This window comes from Anser cygnoides, chromosome 15 (genome assembly GCF_040182565.1).
Source record: "Anser cygnoides isolate HZ-2024a breed goose chromosome 15, Taihu_goose_T2T_genome, whole genome shotgun sequence".
NCBI classification, from domain to species: Eukaryota; Metazoa; Chordata; class Aves; order Anseriformes; family Anatidae; genus Anser; species Anser cygnoides.
Genome location: NC_089887.1, coordinates 16373802 through 16392865, shown reverse-complemented (window position 1 = coordinate 16392865; position 19064 = coordinate 16373802). Strand labels below are relative to the sequence as shown.

Sequence of the window (19064 nt, the reverse complement as noted above, 5' to 3'; positions counted from 1 at the left end):
TTAACAGTTTAATTTAAAGTCAATCATTGAATCATTGAAAATTATTGAAGATTTTCCTTTGTTTGCATGGAATATCTTTATGAAAAATGATTTATTATTTTCTTTTTAATTTTGATGCTTAACATGGTATTTGAAAATCATATTTCTGAAACAGGATATGGAAAAAGTCAATGATGACGTTTCAAAATTGATGGAGAAGTTATTTAAAGTATGTTGTTTATGTTTGTTCTTTTTGACCAGCTTGGCTGTTAATGGTTTTCAAGGGGAGACTCTGTTCTGCTAGCTGAGAAGTCCTTATATTCACAACAAAAGCTACTTTCATGTTAATACATCCCTGCTACCAACAGTAATATTTGTGCTTCCAACCTGGCACCACACAGGTTGGCCTGGTCAAGGCAGACAAGATTCCAAGAAGTCAGCTGGGAGCTGCAAGATTACTACTGAGCTCTTCATGCCTTGGCATAATGGACCACAGCATGAAACACTGCAGCAGAGAAATCTTCCTATAAGAATTAAATTGCATCTCCTGGTTATTATTACAGCTTAATGACTGCAAGAGGCGGAACCACAAAGGAATAGACTCCCAAAATGGAAAAGATAAAGAATCGAGAAATTTCATGCAGAGAAGACAAAGCTCATTTTGCTGGCATGACTGCAGTGCTGACACTGGTGATTATACAATTGGGATGTGCTTGGCATGTCCAAGAGTTGTAAAATTTTCTGCTCGAATTCATTGGCTTTCTTTCTTTTCAGGAAGACAATGGGAATCTAAAGAATTTCTTTCTGTGATTCACATGAGAAAACTGCCTTAGAGACCAGCATACTGATCTCAGAAGGAGCAGGAGTGGACCTTTAGCCCTCAGGGGCATTTTGGAAATTTATTTATAAAGATCTACAGCCAACTGATTAACTTCAGTGGTGAAGACTGAGATGCTGGAAGTAGCTCATCGCTAGAGCCAGGTTGGAGGCCAGAGATGTTTCTGATGTAAGGAGGAGTATGTGGTTGGATGACTGAATTGTTGTCTAATTACTAACTTTGGCACAGTCAGAGGAGTAAACATCTAACTTGTTCCTAGAGCTCTTTGTTTTAATTAGAAAAGTGGGCAATATGGAAAGGAGATTGAGTAGGCTTTAAATAGGCCCAAAATACCCGTTCTTTTGCAAAGACTGTGCTGAGTCAAGGCTGCAGACTAGTTCTGAGTTCAATGAGGAATCTTTCTACAGGTGTTTGTGGCCCCTGCATGGGATCCTGCCATACAAAAAAGGTCAATGCAAACATATCAGGTACAACAGGAAAAAAGGACTTCAAAGGCAGAAATACGGCAGTGTCTCACAGCCTGCTGCTTCTCAGGAAGAGGGGCTTCGGGTCCGTGAAGCCAGGAGGAGCCAGGTGGGTGCTGCAGGGCCCCATGCCCACACTGATGGGGGATGCTGCCAGGGGTAATAGTGAGTCTCCTAATTAACTGGGCCAATAATTAACATTAGTCCCAGAGTGGAGTACTACACTGCCTGGGAATGTGCTTGCAGCAAGGACACCCAGTGGCTGTAGCAGGGGTGACTATTATGGCAAGGAGATTTTGAGTTAAGAAAAATGGAAGCAGAAAGTTTCTTCTGAGCAAGACAAGGGAGTGACAACAGTAAAGCCCGACAGTCCTAAACTGAGTAGGAAAAATACTAATTGGAGAAAAATTGAAGAATTTTTGCTTGTTCCTCCCATTTGGGAGATTTGACTGAGTGAGGAACACAGTCTAAAGACTAAAATACAGATTAATGATACATTAATTATTGGACTCAATATTGTATCAGAATGGAAAATCAACTGACACTGTACAGATACTAAGCACTAGTGGTACAGAACAGAGTCAAACCCAGGAAAACCCTGTGTTGACTTCAGTCTGGGCACAGCTTACCCTGCAGCTGAGTTACTGGATGCTGCCACCTGCAGTCTGCGTTGGTCCAGAGCTTTCTGATTCAACGAGTGACAGGACAAATACACACACACGTGTCTCTTTCTCGCTGTCAGAAGCTTTGGGTTTAAATTTATTCACATTTGCTATCCTGAGATATCTCCTTAGTGATTTTATGGAATAATTTACCAGAATTATAATTACACACACACACACACACACAAAAAAAAAAAAAAAGATTAAAAAAAAAGCTATCTACTTAGATGTTTTACTGTCAATTTCATCAAAAATATGAGGAGAAACAGCAGTGTCTTTTAGTGGTCAATTACAAATAGTCTTTAGTCCAGTATCTCTTCCTGCTGTATGCTATGTGAAGACTACCATTTGAAAGCTATGAATCCTTTCCATTACTGAGTTCAAAATAGACCATTCAAAGATCTGTGTAGGGATGAGATCGTTTTTTTGTTTCTTTGTTTGATTTTCTCTCTAGCTAAAGTTGAGGCCAGAACTTACAGTCCTTCATAATCTAGTTTGTTATAATTTAGGTACCTTTCAAGTTATTTTTGGATTTGATCCCAGAGCCCACTCACAGCTGAATGACCCTATTCCTGAGCACCAGCTGAGGTGTCAAGTCCTTACTAATTAAAATGATCCCATCTACTTTATATTCAGTGCTTTTCTTGATGGAAACAAAAGAGGTGATAGCTCACTGTAAAGGAAGGGTCTTCTGCCTGAAACAATTCCCCTAAAGCATTGTCCAGCAATGTTCAAATATTTATTAGTCTGTGCCTAGAACTGTGCCAAGGATGACTCGCAGAGTTAAATGTGTGCAGGAGTAGTACAGGAGATCAGAGAGGGAATTATCCCAAAATCAGCTGTAAGTAGGATGGTTGTTAAGGTACTTACTGTACTGTAGAACTTGCTTAATGTTCTCCTGTCAGGCTGTGAAAACACATCCTCATGTTGGTGTATGTCCCTTCTGCATTTACAAGTCATTTGTTCTCAGTGAAGTAGTTTAAAGCAATTTTCTGCTATTTCAGGTTTCGATCCTGTTTAACTGCTGAAATTCTACCCTTTCTAATGCAGTCCTCGTTCTGCAGGCACTGTGATGTGAAAAAGTAGGCACGTAGCCTGGAGAGGATGCTAGATGTGATCACTGTGGCCAAGTGAAAACCAGACTGATCCACTTTCCTTTGCTATGAAAACACAAGGACTTACCTGTGCATAGTGCATCATGGTTGGTAGCTAGCATGTTACTCACGTGCACGGTAAACTGTTCTGGTTTACTGAGAGATCCATTAAACATTCCTGTGTCTGGTGACAGCGAAATAGTTGAAAACCACCACCCAAAGACCAGAAATCAGGCATCCTTAAAAATCCACCAGACTACTTAGGCCAATAAGTACAGAGACTGGGGATCGTTCTGGCTGGTTGTGTGAACGTGTGCATTTGTATGCATGTATAGAAACAGAAAGAGAAGACCAAAAAAAAAAAGAAAGTTATTTTCTCTAAAAGGTTGTTCAAATGTCAGCCCCAGCAGATGGAAATATTGCCAACACAGTAGAACCAAAACTAATTGGTTTGCGTGAGCGTTGTTAGGTGGCAGCATTAGAGAGATGGAGCCATCGTTGTGGCAGCACAGGGGTATGCTGGAGATGAATGGAGTATTTCAGTTACTTAGTTTAGCTTAGTTTTGAAATCTCTGAAACTCTGTAATGTAATTTTTATTTTTAAGTGGTTTGGAGTCATGTTAGTATGAAAAAAAGAAGATACGGGGAACTGCTTTAGGGTGAAACTTTGACATGAGTCAGCTGGAGCAGGTTGTGCTGTGCTGGAGGCTGAAGCTGTTACTCGATTAGGAGTGATATGAGATGAAGCAGAGTCCTGAGACAGATTCAGTGGCTTTGAGTCACCACCGAGCAGCCCAGTCCCACTCCCAACATCTGCCTTCAGTCCTCTTGTGATCCCTGGTCTGGCAGAAAGGAAATACTTATGTTATGTCCCGAGTATGTACATACCTGCCTCCTACTTCACCTGGGAACTAGGTGCTAAATCATCAATATTTTTTAACTTAGAGATCATTCCAGAGAGCAGTATTTTCTGTGAGGAAAGTTAATCCAAAATACCTGTACTGCCTGCTTCTTTATCTGTGTGCAAATTAGGATTGTGAGCGGAGGGAAGTGGCAAAATCTGTTCTTGGTAAAAGAGGTCTGTCCTTTGTTTGCCTTTCTTCAAAGGCAACATGCTTCTGACCTGAGGAGTCCTTCCTTCAAGGACTGAAAGCAGGAGCACTCGGTCACAGCGCTGTTACTGTGACACTGCGGCACCAAGTCCATCATTACTGCCAGAAGACAACCAGCCTCCTTCATTCCCAGATCCTTCTGGTCTCTCACTGTGCACTGTTTTTACAAGAACTTTGTTGCTGTACCTGAGGTTCTCTGTTTGTCAGATATTTCAGACTGAAGGATCAAAAGAAATATTGGTGTTCTTAACCAAACGGTCTCACTTCTGGAAGAGAGGGAATTCATGCAAGTGACTGATCAGAGAGCAGGTTAACTCGAACACAGTATGATTCTTTCAAGCAGCCTAGGTTGGAGGGAGTGCTTCTTCTCAATAAATAATAATTAAGCAAAAGTAAGTGAGGTTAGGTACCTTTGGAAATGCTTTGCATTGCTCTCACATTGGCTTGTGCAAAAATAGTGGTCACAGCAACGTATTATAACACAGCTGTTTCCTGGTGCCTCTGTCTATTAGGATTTAGGCAACAACAAAGACATTAGGCAAGAAATACCTTTTTTTTTTTTTTTTTTTTTTTTTGCCAGACCCATTTGTCCCTGACATCCAATTCATTTTATTTCTTAGGAAAGGTTCAAGTGAATGATAAGGAGAACTGTTAGTGGCATTGCTGTGAAATACATAGCTTTTTCTGCAAATAGAAGTATTTCTCTTGCCCTGCTGTTGTTTGAGTGCTGTTCTCAATGGCTTACGGTAAAATGGCTAATAGTTTCCCACAGCAGTCAGATAGGCGAGTGCATTGAGAAGCTCACAATTATTACTTTTTAATTTTTTTTTCTCTCTCTGTCAGCTGAGTGAGACTTTCCCATCTGCCATCACAACCTGTCTCTGGATTGTTGTAACAGTATTCATCAGCAGAACTGACAAAACCCAAATTACATGAATAACAACAGAGAAAGACCCAGATGTTACTTCATCAACACTTTTGCATGGGGTGATAAGCCACGTTCTGCTTGATCTCGTCAGTTTGCTGTTTTGCTCTTAACAAGCAGTGTTCTTGCATTGGGGCGCAGCATGGGGCTTTGTCAGGGTAAAGCAGAGCATGGAGGGCAAAAAGAGGGAAAGAGAAAATGAGCAGTGGCCTTGTGCATCTAAACAACCCACTGTAAGATCTCCCTTTTTAGGGCTTAGGACAGTGTTTCTTGGTATTTCAGTAATTCTGTGAGAAAGCATGCACACAAGGGATCTGGAGCTGGGGAGTTTGGATTTAGATCCTCCCTCTCATTCTCTCGTAAGGAGAGGCTGTAGCAAGATCTGTTGGAAGGAGCTGTGTTCATAGCGTGTGTCCCTCCCTGCAACACACCTTGTGCAGAAGATGTAGCAAAACTAAACAACACATCCTCAAACACACACACAAACTGCCCTTCCAAGTTAATCTGGAAGGGTGGTTTATCAGCACTCTGTCCTGTTGGCATCATCTGAGAGCAAAAGTCACTTTCAGGATAAAGCCAGGGAATGTTGATTTAGGCCTTCTACATGTACTCCTGACAAAGTCTTACACCATGACTATCAAAACAAGTCCAATGAAGAAGAAAACTGAAAATGCTAAGATTGTTTTCTGTGTTGCTGGGAACCCTGTGCCACCATCCTGTGTTCCTTCTGAGCCAGCTGGGTGTGCCAGCTAGCAGTACAGCCTTTCTGGCTTAAGTTTGGAACAGGATTTTAAATCTTTTGGCATATTTTTTTGGGTAATGACATTGTGCTGTCATTTTGAGCGTGCAGCATCTAATCCTGTCCACTCAAAAACAGGTTTTGAGGTGCAGCATTTAATTAGCAAGAGATGGCTTGTGTCTAGAACAGAATACACCCAAAGACAAAACTAAAAGCAAAAGGCAATTTCTGCTGATGATTATACAGTAGAGAATGCATTTAGCCTTAATTGTGTTTACTTAAGTGGAGCCCATGAGGGAAACTAATACAAGCAGTTTCTCAGTCAAGAACAGAGCCAAAAGATAGGCGTGTTTCTTAAAATTCACCCTCTGCTAGTGAGCTTTTAAATCTTTTAGAAGGTAGGAACATGGTGTGCAATAGCAGCAGAGTAAATGTTCAACTGTTACCGGGATGTTGACCATAGAAGGCCTGAACATAGGGTGCAGAATCGGCAGAAATGAAAACATCCCAGCCTTGCAGCTTTACAGTTTTTGTGAGTGGAAGACCACTGAGCTGTTGGCCTCAGGGCAGTGCATTTTCACAGCTGGCAATATCTTACTTTTCTGTGAAAACTTAAGAAATAGCCCCTAATATCCTGAAGGCCTGCAGACCAGGCACTGAAAAACACTGATATATAGAGCAACATGAGAAGCCAGACCTTTAAAATACCTGTGTCTGGATGATTACATGAGATCATCTGTTCCTTTATGTATTAGAATATGTTTCCTTAATTAATTAATTAATTTCCTTAACTCTTCTGACCTGACGTTTGTAGAGAGCACTTTGCTTCCACTGACAGGGAATGGTAGAGTACTAAAGCTGAACTCATGCACGTGGAGCCCTATAACATGTTTGTGTTTAAGTAAGGAACACAGCGATTGTAATGGCTCCATCAATGGCTGTGGTTGTGTCTCAGATCAGCCCCAGCCTCTGGAAAATTGTCACAGGCTTGGGATCTCAGCAAACTTCTTGTTTTTTTCAGCATCTTCCACTTGCTGTTCCAGCTTTCCACAACTCAGCTGTAAATAACCCTGACACTGACTTCAAGAGAGATACAAAGCAGGGCTGGCACAGAGCATGTTTCTACCATGCCACTCAGCAAAGGGACTTTCCTTCAACATTATGAATTCTTCTAGACTTCATTGTGTAATTCATTTGTATAATCCATGGGGAATCAAATCTTCTGAGATACACATGACAGACTGGTGCTTGTAGCTCCCACTAATAGATCTGAGTTCCATAGGCACAACATGAAATATTTTCTTTCCATGTTACCTGCCTTGAGTTTGTGTAAGCTCACCACATTTCCACTTTTCCCTTGTACAATGGAGAAAATAAAACATCCCTGTGTTCCACAAGAGCTTGTTATGGCTGAAGGGCTCAGCATTTGAAAAGCATTTGCAAATTAAGATGTGACTTGAGTTAAAGCACTCTTTACCATCCAGTTTAGGTCCTTTTCCTCCCCATCCCCCCACTGCTACTTTCCATCTGCTCCAACATAAGCTGCATTTGAAATGCCACCAAGATCCTATCTAGCTTCTGAGAGGGTAACTTCACACAAGTGACAGGTCCTTCTGCTCTCGTTATTAGTGTGGAAGTTCCTTCATGGGCCAATCTTGCAGTGCTCTGCATTAACCTGTCATTTGTCTCAAGATAACCACAGAATTACACCTGAACTACCAGGGAGGACACTCCACTTTGAGGGACTGTTTGTATCAAATAATGTAAGCTTACTGATTATTCTTTCTGACTTGTATCAGTGCAGCCAACTCTTTGACATGGGATTTTCCATCCGTGTTGCTAACACAGGCTGTAAGCTGGCACCAGTTCACCCGTGGTCATTCTGCACACTTACTATCGGGTATCTCAGAAGAGATGAGCTGCTGGTGGCTTATTTTGTGCTGGAATATCTCCTGGCATGCAGTTATGCAAAGACCCAGAGTACCGGTCTAAAAATAGGTGAAGTACCACATAATTTATACACTACATAGGTTTTAGCTGTATTTATCTAGCAAAATAATGGGACCATTTAAGGCTGAACAGTATTAACTTAGCTGCTCTTCCTAGAATACGTGTTCATATCTATATGACGACACTCATACCTGTGGAGAGTATTTTTCTTCAGTCACTATAAAGGCACATATCCCTGTTCTGGTGACTGCCTTCATGTGTCAATGCTGTTAAACACAAGTTTCCTTCCCCTGCTCAACAGACTCGTTTTAAAATACCAAACTTTCTTTAAACTAGAAAATGTAGGTTCAGCTTTCCTTGTGGATATCTGAGTTTTGTAAACCCAGTGTGTTTATTGGTCATTAATCAAATATATATCTTCTTTACTGTGTTCAGCTGAGGAAAGGTTTGTCTTCTCTTACAGAATCTTAAGCACTTGAGAGGCTCCTGTCACTCCTGGCTGACCTCTGCAGCAATGCTAAATGAATTTGCCAGGTTGGTCCTATGTGACTTCCTGGCTTCCCTCTGAAACAAACGACAGGAGGGCTGCATCAGTGAGTGAGGGAAAGGAATTGCAAAGATTTTGAAGGTTGTTTGGGAGGAAAACCAATCTGATTTGTAGTATTCAGCAAGATGCCTTAATGGAGGGAGAATATAATGCCTGACAATGCTTCCAGAAAGATCTCAGGCAGGCCTCTGTGAAGCCGTGTTGGCTTTAAAATCAGGTATGTAAAACCTTCTCTCTACCAAATCCTTGAACCCTTGACAACTGGCAAGTAATTAGACCTCACAACACCTCTGCTGGCTTCATCACTGCAAAGCAAAGCTCAGACAGGAGTGAAACACTGGAGTTTCATCCTGCTCTTCAGAAGACAGTGGGAGATTGGTCATAAAGGTAAACTGAGCCCAAAAGCAATACTGAGGTTGCTCCAGTGCAAGAGCATTTTTCAGGTTCCATGGAAAGAGTGGGCTTGGAGTTAATTAAGAAGAGAAAAGGAGAGAGAGGAAACATCAAAGCTCTGAAGCCACCTTATCAAAGGCACATCACTCCTGTGCTCTGTCTGGCTCTCCTGCTCCACAGAGAACGTACCAATTCTTTCACTGCCTGTGCCAAACAACTGGCTGCCATAAATCTGCTCAAGAAACAATACAGTACTTAACAAGTAGAGAAATGCGTGCAGTTTGAGAAGATGGAAGAACTGCATCAGTTTGTGGCATGGGATGTGAGGAGAGGGAGTTCCTCAGATAACGTGGAGTAAATCAAATCAAATCAGAGAGCTGGCTGATGCAAACCCTTCTGCTATTTGAGCTGAAAGATTCTTCTTTATGACTTCTTCCACACAATGGTATGAAAAGCTAAGACATAGATTGACCAGCTTTACCAAATTAAGGAAAATTAGGAGAGTTAATGCTACAACTCAGGACCATGCAATATGTCTGCTGATTCCCAGTTTTAAAGAACAGGTGTTGCTGGGGTGGCTACACGCTGTCAAGTTTAAATAGCTTCTTTTGCAAATCATTTTTGTCAGCACATTTTCCTTTGCTACAAAAACACCTGCAAAAATAATTCTGAACTTGAAAAAATAAATAATATCTTTTTTTTTTTCTTTTCAATATGTATAGATCGTGAATAGCTTCAAACAAGCGAGATCTGAGACTAGCCAATTTCTTCAAAAGAGTAACTGAGTCTGTAGGTCATGACTGAGCAATTTGGTACCTGGCAACAGAGTGGTAAGTCTGAAGGACTGTTTTTTTTGACTGCATGGCCACAGTGAAAAATTGAAAATAATTTCATTTTGAATCAGCTCAAACAAAAAATGAATTAAAAAATACAGATTGCACCAAATGGAGCATTTTATCTGGCATAAAACATGTATGCCATGATGCAGAATTTAAGACATTCACAACCTATTAATAATAATTAAGCTTAGCTGTCTGAACCTATTACTGAGATGGGATTGCCAGAGGCTGTTGAAGGGTAGCATTGGTGGAATAGGAGCAGATTTAACGTCAGAGTGTGGAATCACCCCATTGCTCACTGTAATGACTTTAGTGAGTGCTTCCTTCTGTGTCTGCCTTAAGATTTTATTTCTCTCATGTATACAGACCCAAGGCCACCGAAACACTTATGAGTCCGGTCTAAGAATTGCAACACATGCAAAGAATTATATGATTAACAAGTGCATTCTCTTAAAGCAAATTCTAGTCTGTCAGTCCAGAATTTGAGGCTACACGTGGAGGGTTAATGGAAAAACACAAGGCTTCTCTTCTTTATAGGAGAAAATTAAAAAAAAAAAAAAGAACCAAGAGGAGTACTGCATTGCTCTGATCACCCAGACACATCTCTGATACATACTGAAAGCCTAGAGAAGAACAGGAGCCCTCTTCTTTCTTTAGTGCTTATTATATGACATTGATTCTGCTGGTAAGAACACTCCCATTTACTTAAACTGAAACAGAAATAATTCTGAGATCGTCTTATTCTGTAACTGACTGAATACAGCGTCATTCTGAAAAAATCAGAGCTAGTAAATGTTTCTGCTTCATATGTATTTTCCCTCTTTTCAAGAGGCTTAAGAATGTAAGACATCTCTCAAAGCTGTCTCTGTCATTAATACATCATCCCATAAAATATGCATGCGTGTGTGATTATTGTTCTTGAATATTATCGTAGAGGAGTGGCTATCTATAGACTTACTGTGCAATCTTTTCCAGATTCTCAAAAGATATTTACAGATTAATGGAAAGGAGTTAAAAGCACGAAGACAGCTATGTGGCTGTAAGAGTGAGAAATGGATGAGATGGAAACTGTTTTGATGAACTAGTAGGAAGTATTAAAGAAATTTCCTTTTAAAAATATAATTTAATTCAAACAAGCTATCTAGGAATTTCTTATACTTTCCCACTGAATATATTTTTTCTGAGGTAATATGACTGGTGAAAGGAGAGCAAGTATAGAAAATTCCTTGATGAAAGCATCCTTATCTTGGCCTTTTTCCTGTCAGCTGCCATGATGTTGGCATTGAAAAAAATGCAATATCCCCTAAGAAAATAACAAGGATGTGACATTTCTGCAACACAATATCCATCTCTCTGAAGCTCATCATAAGCAAAAAAAGGAATCATTTTGAGCAGCTATCCCTGTGCAAAGATATTTTGTATATGCCCATTCTTGTCTTTTTTACTGCGTTCCATACTCTAGTGTGATACAAACACAAAATCCTTCTATTGTTACATTTATCATACAAACAGCAGTTCCTCTATTTTTTAATGTTGCCTTAATGCCTCCAAATTTTCTGCAAGCAACAGGAAATTGTTGAGCTCTGTGCAATTCACTATTTTTGTTATTATTTTTTAATGCAGAGCTATGAGCAAACGCACCTCATGTAGCTATTGAAATCAGACATCTGGAACTGCCAGTTTAAAGAAAGAAAAAAATACCATGATGCCTGCTCCTGCCTCCTGGTTCCCACTGTCAAAGGATCCCAGACTGTCACCACAGAGAGGGCGTTCACAAACCATTCCTACGTGCTATGAAAAACAGCTCTTCGTTAAGAAGAGGAAAGGAAATATGTAGAAGAAGCTGATGATGTGAACGCTCCTTTTATAATCCTCATTTTGCTCCTGCCCTTTCTCCCACCATGCAGACAGGAGGAGGGAGAAGCCAGGACAGAGGCCGTGAGATACTGAGAGCTCAAGCTGCCTGAGTAAGTAAAACCTGAACTTTTAAAGACGCATTTTTCTTAAACAGTTCTCTCCCAGAATAGATATAGGCAGGAAGTAGTGAAATAGATGGAAAAAGATTGGAAGTGAGGTTTGGTTTGTCTGTTTTAAACAAACCGGTTAGAAAGCATTTCCTCTTGATGATGCTGAGTACACGGTCATCATCACAAGAGCCTTTCTGGCTAACCTGAGCTGAGAATAACTGTAACCAGCCCAGTCTGCTGCAAAGTATTGTAGTGTCACATCAGTACTGTAATAGCTTTTGCAGAAACAAGGTCACACTAACACAGTGAAACTTGGTAAGTACTGACTTTAGTAGGCACTAGTTCAAGAAACAGATTAGTTTCCTGGAAGAGCTATAGCACCCTCACCATTGTTCTAGATCCTTCCCCCAGTAATGACTACAGGGCAGTCTCAACACATATTCACGTAATGGACTTGGGACAGGCTGAAAATTTTGCATCTCATTTTCTCTTTTATTTAATACAACATTTACTCCCTTTTTTTCTTTCAAATTTGTGCAGATTTGGACTTGTGTCATCCCGTCCCCTCCCCCCAGTATTTCTGAGCTTCTTCTTCATATTTGATCTTCTGAAGAAGATTCAAAATTAGATGAAAGCTTTTCACTCAGTTTTGTTATTTCCCAAGCTTTTAGTCTGAGTTTGGAGTCTTACCTTGTACAGATTTGCAGAAAGTATATTGAATTCTTTGTATCAAGGACTGCTTACATATTACTGAACCTTATAGGAATTTTTCTGCTGATAAAAAAATACAGAAAGTGCACATTCCTGCACCTACTCAGTGCAGTATCTGTGCAGTGCTCTATTCTGATGCATTTAACAATATATTGATGTGTAAGTTTAAATGGGTTATTATACTGGAACCTTCTTTCTACAATGATTGGAAGGATTTCCTTCAAGGTGAACGCAGCACCAGTTTAAAAGGACAAGTATGCAGTTACAGAAGAACGTGACTACTAATGTCACCATGCATTTTCAACCCCAATAAACTAATATCTGCCTTTTTATCAAGCGTCTGACCTATAAAAACAGTCTGATGACTGTGCAACCATATTTAAGTGCATTCACCTTTATCAGCTCATCCCATTCATCTCCTTGCAAGAAAATAGATCTGACATCAATTGTCACCACTGTCCTGGACTTAACCCAAAGGACACTACAATAGTCTTTATTGTACAGCATTTTGAAACAAAACACAGTTACATTTTTCCCAGTCTCTGTTCCATTCTGCAGTTAAGAAATATGAAGTGCCATAAAAACAGCCTGCAAAGATTGTGGAAAAGTATAAACAATCTTCTTTCATAAGGGCGAGCTGCAGTTACAAAAACAGCAGCACCACTGTTTACTGGGTTGTATAAGCCAGATCAATCCTGTTGCTGTGTAAGGAGAGGTTTTTATCCTTGTATAGATCCCTCCTCTACTTCTGCAATCCAGAATTCTCACTGACTCTCTTTCAAACCAATTTTTGATGCCCTTTGAGTCATCACATAATAAATCCCTTCTATTGTTTAGACATGAGTATTTGCATAATGATCTAAGTGTCAAATGTGGAGTATGAAACTCTGGACCCAAAGGAAAGCTGTGCTAATGAACTGTCACAGTTAAACTTACATCCGTGGGGCCCATAACAGTGGTCTCCACCCTTGCATTTCTCTTATCTATTAACTTTCCTATCCTCACAGTTTTTTTTCTTTAGCTGTTGAATGCATTATGAGCCTTGCTGGGATCCCAGTAGGAGACAATAGAAATTTTATTGTTGGCTTCAGTGAGAGCAAAATAATATCTTGGGAACTATTCTCTGCAATGGAAGCTGTCATAAAACTCGACACTTCACCAAAGATATAGGAGAAGTGGGATTTGATCTATTCTTCTGTCTGAATGGATTTGAGCCTACATCTGGCATCTACACCCCTTGTGGATATCTGTGTTCTTCAGTCCCGAAGCTCTTTGTCGATGCATTCCCATTTGCTAAAAATAATGTATTTTTTTGTTAATCCAGTTGTGAATTACAGTACATCTATTGATGAGGGGAATCTTCTGGATGAGAGGAGTCCTGTACTCAAGAAACTCTTCAGATGACTTGTAGAGTCTATTTGAGCTAACAAGCATAGCCAAGAGAGAAACGCTGAAGAATAGTCTCATCTTCCCTGGGAACCACCTCAGCTGAAAGCTCTCATATTCAACTCGAGTGTCCTGCCCCTTCAGCTATTAACTAAGGGGAAAAGCACCAGCTCTCTCAAAAGAGAGAGAGATTTGGCTCTTGAAGGGAGGGAGAGAGGGAAGGAAGAAAGGAGAGAGGAAGGGCTAGGAATCCTGGTCAGAGGAGGAGGGATGTTTGGATGAAAGTATCATAACTTCGAAAGGTGACTTAAGACGCTTTTCTGACTGTCACTTTTTTTTATAGTACATCAGCCCATGCAGACTCTATGTGGTTGTATTGTAACTTATTCCAAGGCCAAACCCAAAACCTGTGCCTACTTTTGCATGCATCCACTGTGTGGTTTGCACATGCCAGATCTGTAAGCAAACATCTCTTAGATGTTCTTCTTTATTTGTGGAACTTACACCTGCCCACTACCTTCCAAGAAAGAGTTTTGCCTATTTCAACTTTGTAAAAATTTCCATTTCATTTAGTTCCAGGGAAAAAAAAAAGCCACCAAGATGAAGGGCATAAAGAAAACGCTTTATAAAAGCCAATTTATTTCAACGCAGTCTACCCCTTTTATGGCTTCAGCGTGCCTCTAATGGAACAGGTCAGAAAGTTCTGCCTTATTCATTTTCTAGCAAGTGTAGCTAATTGCTGTTTGGTGTGAGAAGCATCTGCAGGTCTCCAGCACTGCCTGACTGTACTTTCTGAGACTCCTCAGACTTGTATCTAAAAAAAAAAAAAAAAAAAAAAAAGAATTGATTGGGAGGATAAATGCCATGTCTGATCATCAAATATTTAAACCTGGCACACTTTCAAGAGTGGCAGGCTTGCTAGCCTGTGGAAACATCCATTTTTGGCCAGACATGACTTGCCATTGTTAGTTTTCAGAGGACTCATGGTAATGTGTACACAATATTTTATATCCAGAGATTTTAAAGAGAGAATGAGGGCACAGATGCAGACAAGGAATGTATCGTTACTCGTGTCTTGTAGATTCGAACAAGTAACCGTACATTAACAAATGTAGTTGGGAGAATGCATTTGTCTCTCCTGGTTTGGGAGTGAAAATGTTCATGGGATTGATACCCAAAATGAAACAAGCACAAATATTCTAAGCCATATATCACATTGATCATAAATACAGGAAATAGCATCTTGTTACATGGACAATAAACACAGTTTCTACTACAAACTTCTGGTTATAGGAGAACAGAGAATTGTCTAGATGCTACGACACCAGAGGTTTGTACTGATTTCTCCATCATATTCTTTTCCGAAATCTCCGTTTTCTTTCACTTAATAGTTCTAGCAAAAATTCCAGTTGTTGACAATTTTGTTGTTGTTGTTGTTGTTTGTTTGTTTTTTCTGGCTGGGAAGGTTGTTAAATTTACAAGAGTGATTTGGAAGAATCTAGCTGCCCAGTCTAGTCATACAACTAGAGCCAGTCTTTTTCCAAAAGAAATAGTAACCTCAGCTCTAGGGATGTAAAGTTATTTTTACCAGTTTAATCTTAGCTATGACAAAGCATCCACTGATAATGAACAGAGCTCTTTGCAGGATGTAAAGTTGAAACATAGACATGACCTCTGTGCAGTTTGGGATCTACATAGAATAGACAGCCTAGGAAGAGAGGAGAATGGAGCTTATCCTGAAGATAGCACTCCAGTTTGTGAGAAGATCTCAAGGTGATTTTTGTTTTTGTTTTTGTTTTTTCCAAAATATACTTTAAATGTCACCTTCTGGGCAGTCACCTTATTGAGATGGTTATCTGTTAAATAATGGTCATCATTTCATTATCCAGTGACATATTTGAATGAATGCTCGGCTCACAGAAAAATCTACGTCCTTATGGACTAGGAGAGCAATACGTGGCTGTGCATGGTAGATAACAGAACTGAAATGAGGTTTTCTGAAAGGCCATCACCCGGGTAAGCATTATGAACACTCCTTCCCTAGTTTATTATTATTATGTAATATCACATTTTAATATATGATATTGCTGTTTACCAACCTGACAAGAGAGATGAAGCAAGTGGGATTTACATCACCAGCAAATCTCTTTTCATCTCAAATTAAGAGCCAAATGGCTTCTTTTATCCCTCATTTACAACACAAAGATGCCTCTGGAGTCTGATGATGGAAAGATCAAGACATTTCATGTAAGAGATGCCACTTGAAGTAATTATTGTCTCTCAGTAATCACAGAATTAGCTTATTACTTAATCACTTTTCTGTTAAACCGTTCATTGTCACAATTCTCTAAAATTTCTCCTATTCTGAATTTGTGGTATAAATCCCAAATACCTGCATGCTGCTGCAGGGTTCTTCCTCCCTCTGTGCCTGGTTGTCTGAGCTCACCATTTAGCCACTTTGTAGATCACAGAACTGTCGTGTGAGGTGATCTATCTGTAACATATTTTCTGATCTTCTAATGGAAAGCTTTTTGCCTAGATTTGTAACAATTCTCTTTTAAGCCATAAAATTAAAGAGGCATTAACCATGGAGCTGACAACTGCCACAAATCATCAGCACTCAACAACAGCTGACCTGATTTGAAAATCAAAGATGGCAGTGGTTCAGAGCACTCTCAACATTTTCTGACTGTGTTGGCCTCACTTTTCAATGCAGGATATTTGAAGAAACTGAAACAGATTAATTCCTGATGTGAAAAATAATGACAATATCAAAGGTATGGGGAAATGGGTTGACTTACCCCTTCTTATGGAAGGGTAAGTCAAGGGAATGGGCTAAAACTTCAAAAAATATATTTTAAATATCTTCAGGAGTTCTTTGCTGTTTTTGTAAACATTCCCATCATTATAAATGTCCTTTCCTGAATGGCCAAATAGTGAGGGAGTAAGAAACGTTCTACCATAAGCTGTCCATGAAAACCACCAACCTTTTCATTTCAGTTCTCAACAGCTGCAGCTATCAAATGTTCAAGTGATGTTGTCTACACGCTCATTCAGTGTTTGTGGTTTTCCCCCAGGCAGCTGCAATCTGTGAAGGCAGGTCATAAAAACAATCCAGCCCTCTCATGTGCGATAGGATTGTTTTGTAGTCTCTTTTTCATGATAAAGATTTTGCTATGTGTTAATTTGGAGAGAACACAGCTTCCTTTTTTTTTTTCCTTATAATTAACTATCAGTATGTCATCATTATGAATTGCATGATCATTATCATCATTATTCATCACTATGAATATTATCATCAAATGTGTGGTAAAACAAAGGTATTTAAATAGCTACAGTTAGCACAACATTATATAAATGTTATATTAGTCAAAAGCCATCTTAGTAGTCTAACTGGTTAACTAGCAGTCATCTTTTGATCATCACATCTGTCAGCCCTAGTAAAATATGAGTCAATTTGATCCCTCTTCCAGCTGAAAATTGGAAATCTGTCTAAAGGCCATAGTAATGTTTCTTGAGCAGCTGCTTTTATATTTTATAGTCTAAAAAGTTTCCTAATCTAATGCTGTAAAGTAGGGAGATGTAGTATATTAGTGTCCATAGTGACATGCTGTAGGTTGTATACTAAGCACCGTTCAGTGTTTATTGATTGTTTTGTGCCCTGTATTATTCTTGTAGGTAAATTTCTCCTTTATACTCTGTACCTCACAGAGGAAACTTCAGCTGGGATGCTGCAGCTTGTCTTCAAATGTTAATGATCTTTGCCTCTCAGTTCTTGGCCTGACACTCCAGCATGCGTAACGCAAAACTTGGCACAAGCTCACGTGTGCATCCCTGTAAAGAATGGAAATCAAGCTGGCTTCTCAACTTCTTGTGGCAAGTTCATAGCAAATTGGCCTGATACCAAATGCAGTTCTGAGTCTACTAGGGCACCCACTGGAAATGTAGGTGCAGCTTTCAGGAAGGGCAGAGGCTGGGACAGCTTGAGCATATGAGTCTGCAGGGAGCAGCTGAGCAAGCAGCGGTGGCCAGTGATGCAACTTGTGATAATGATTGTGAGTAAACATAAGCACAGGAGTAAGGGAGAGAAAATGCTAACTGAAGGGGAAGCAGGGAAGAATATTTTATTTCTGACACGTATTTGGTCCTTACAAAACAAAAAGCAAATGGTAAACTGTTTTTCTTTAAGGCCTTCTTTAAGGCCACTAGAATGGGGTTTGGGTTATTTTAAGACTGCCTAATACATGTGAAGTAAAAACAGAGAAGACAAGTCATATTGGTCCGCAAACAATGCAAATCCCCCAGAGCTTACTTTGCAGAAAAGTTCATCTTCATTGTATTTCTACTTCAGCACAATTCATACACATTATTTTTCCTGAAGTAAAAGCTTGTATTCTTTTGGCTGTGAAGACAAGTAATCTGAAAGAACAGGTTTGAGAGCTGACTATTAGGTGTCTGTCACGGGACCAATGAACAGACAACATGCCTAACCGTAAAATATTTGGCAGTTTCTGTCTGATTTCATGAATTACTTGCTGCATGAATTTGCTGCATGAATTACCTGCTGCTCCTTTTCTAAAGGAGTAGAGCAGGTAAAAGGGAATTGAAAGACAGCTCACACACCTTTAATAGAAATTTGGCATGTGCTATGCCTGCAAAGAATACCTCCTTAAACCCTATTCAGTTAAAAAGAAAAACAAAACTGCAAAACCTTAGGTGAAACACAGCAAAAAAAGTTTAAAAAGGTGTCACAACACTGACGTACAAAAATCAGTAAGAATACCATAATGAGAAGGAAGCTGTCTAATTCTAAGTGCCATAAAAATTGCAACCTATTTGTAAAGCTTATTGCTAGACAGAAGAATACAATAAGGAATGGAAGATAAAGGCTGGCAGAAGATGGTTCAGTATTGACCAAATTAGCTATTTTCTATCCCAGATCATGTGAGCCAGAAAGCAGTTCCAGAGAGAGGCTACTGTCTAGTTTTATCCACAAGTCCTCTGAGCCACCTACAGTCAAGAAGTAACTAGCTCAGGAAAATAATACCATTCAGAGTGCTAACTCAGCTCTTTGGAAGGCTACAAATAGAATCATAGAATCATTAAGGTTAGAAAAGACCTCCAAGATCATCTAGTCCAACTGTCCCCCTCCTACCAACATTGCCCACTAAACCATGTCCCTAAGTGCCACATTCAGCCTTTCCTTAAACACCCCCAGGGACAGTGACTCCACCCGTATCCATTAAGGATGGAGATTCTCCTTGACCTTCTTCTTACCATTAATATATTTGTAAAAACATTATTTTGTTATCTTTTACCACACTGGCCAGGCTGAGCTCATGGTGGGCTTTAGCCTTTTTGACTTTTTTCCCTGCATATGCTAGCAACTTTCTTGTTCTCTCCCCAAGTTGCCTGGCCCTTCTTTCACTGGACATAAACTCTCTTTTTCTCCCAGAGA

General features: G+C 39.8%; 1 long non-coding RNA gene across 1 annotated transcript; it reads left to right on the top strand.

Moving 5' to 3' along the window:
* Positions 1 to 218: 218 nt before the first annotated feature.
* On the top strand, positions 219 to 18719 carry LOC106041225 (uncharacterized). The gene is made up of 10 exons (XR_007164420.2): positions 219 to 669; positions 754 to 985; positions 1225 to 1390; positions 8227 to 8527; positions 9426 to 9533; positions 10080 to 10227; positions 11166 to 11509; positions 15252 to 15379; positions 15496 to 15622; positions 17285 to 18719. It is a non-coding gene; the product is annotated as an uncharacterized lncRNA (long non-coding RNA).
* The last annotated feature ends 345 nt before the right edge of the window (positions 18720 to 19064 follow it).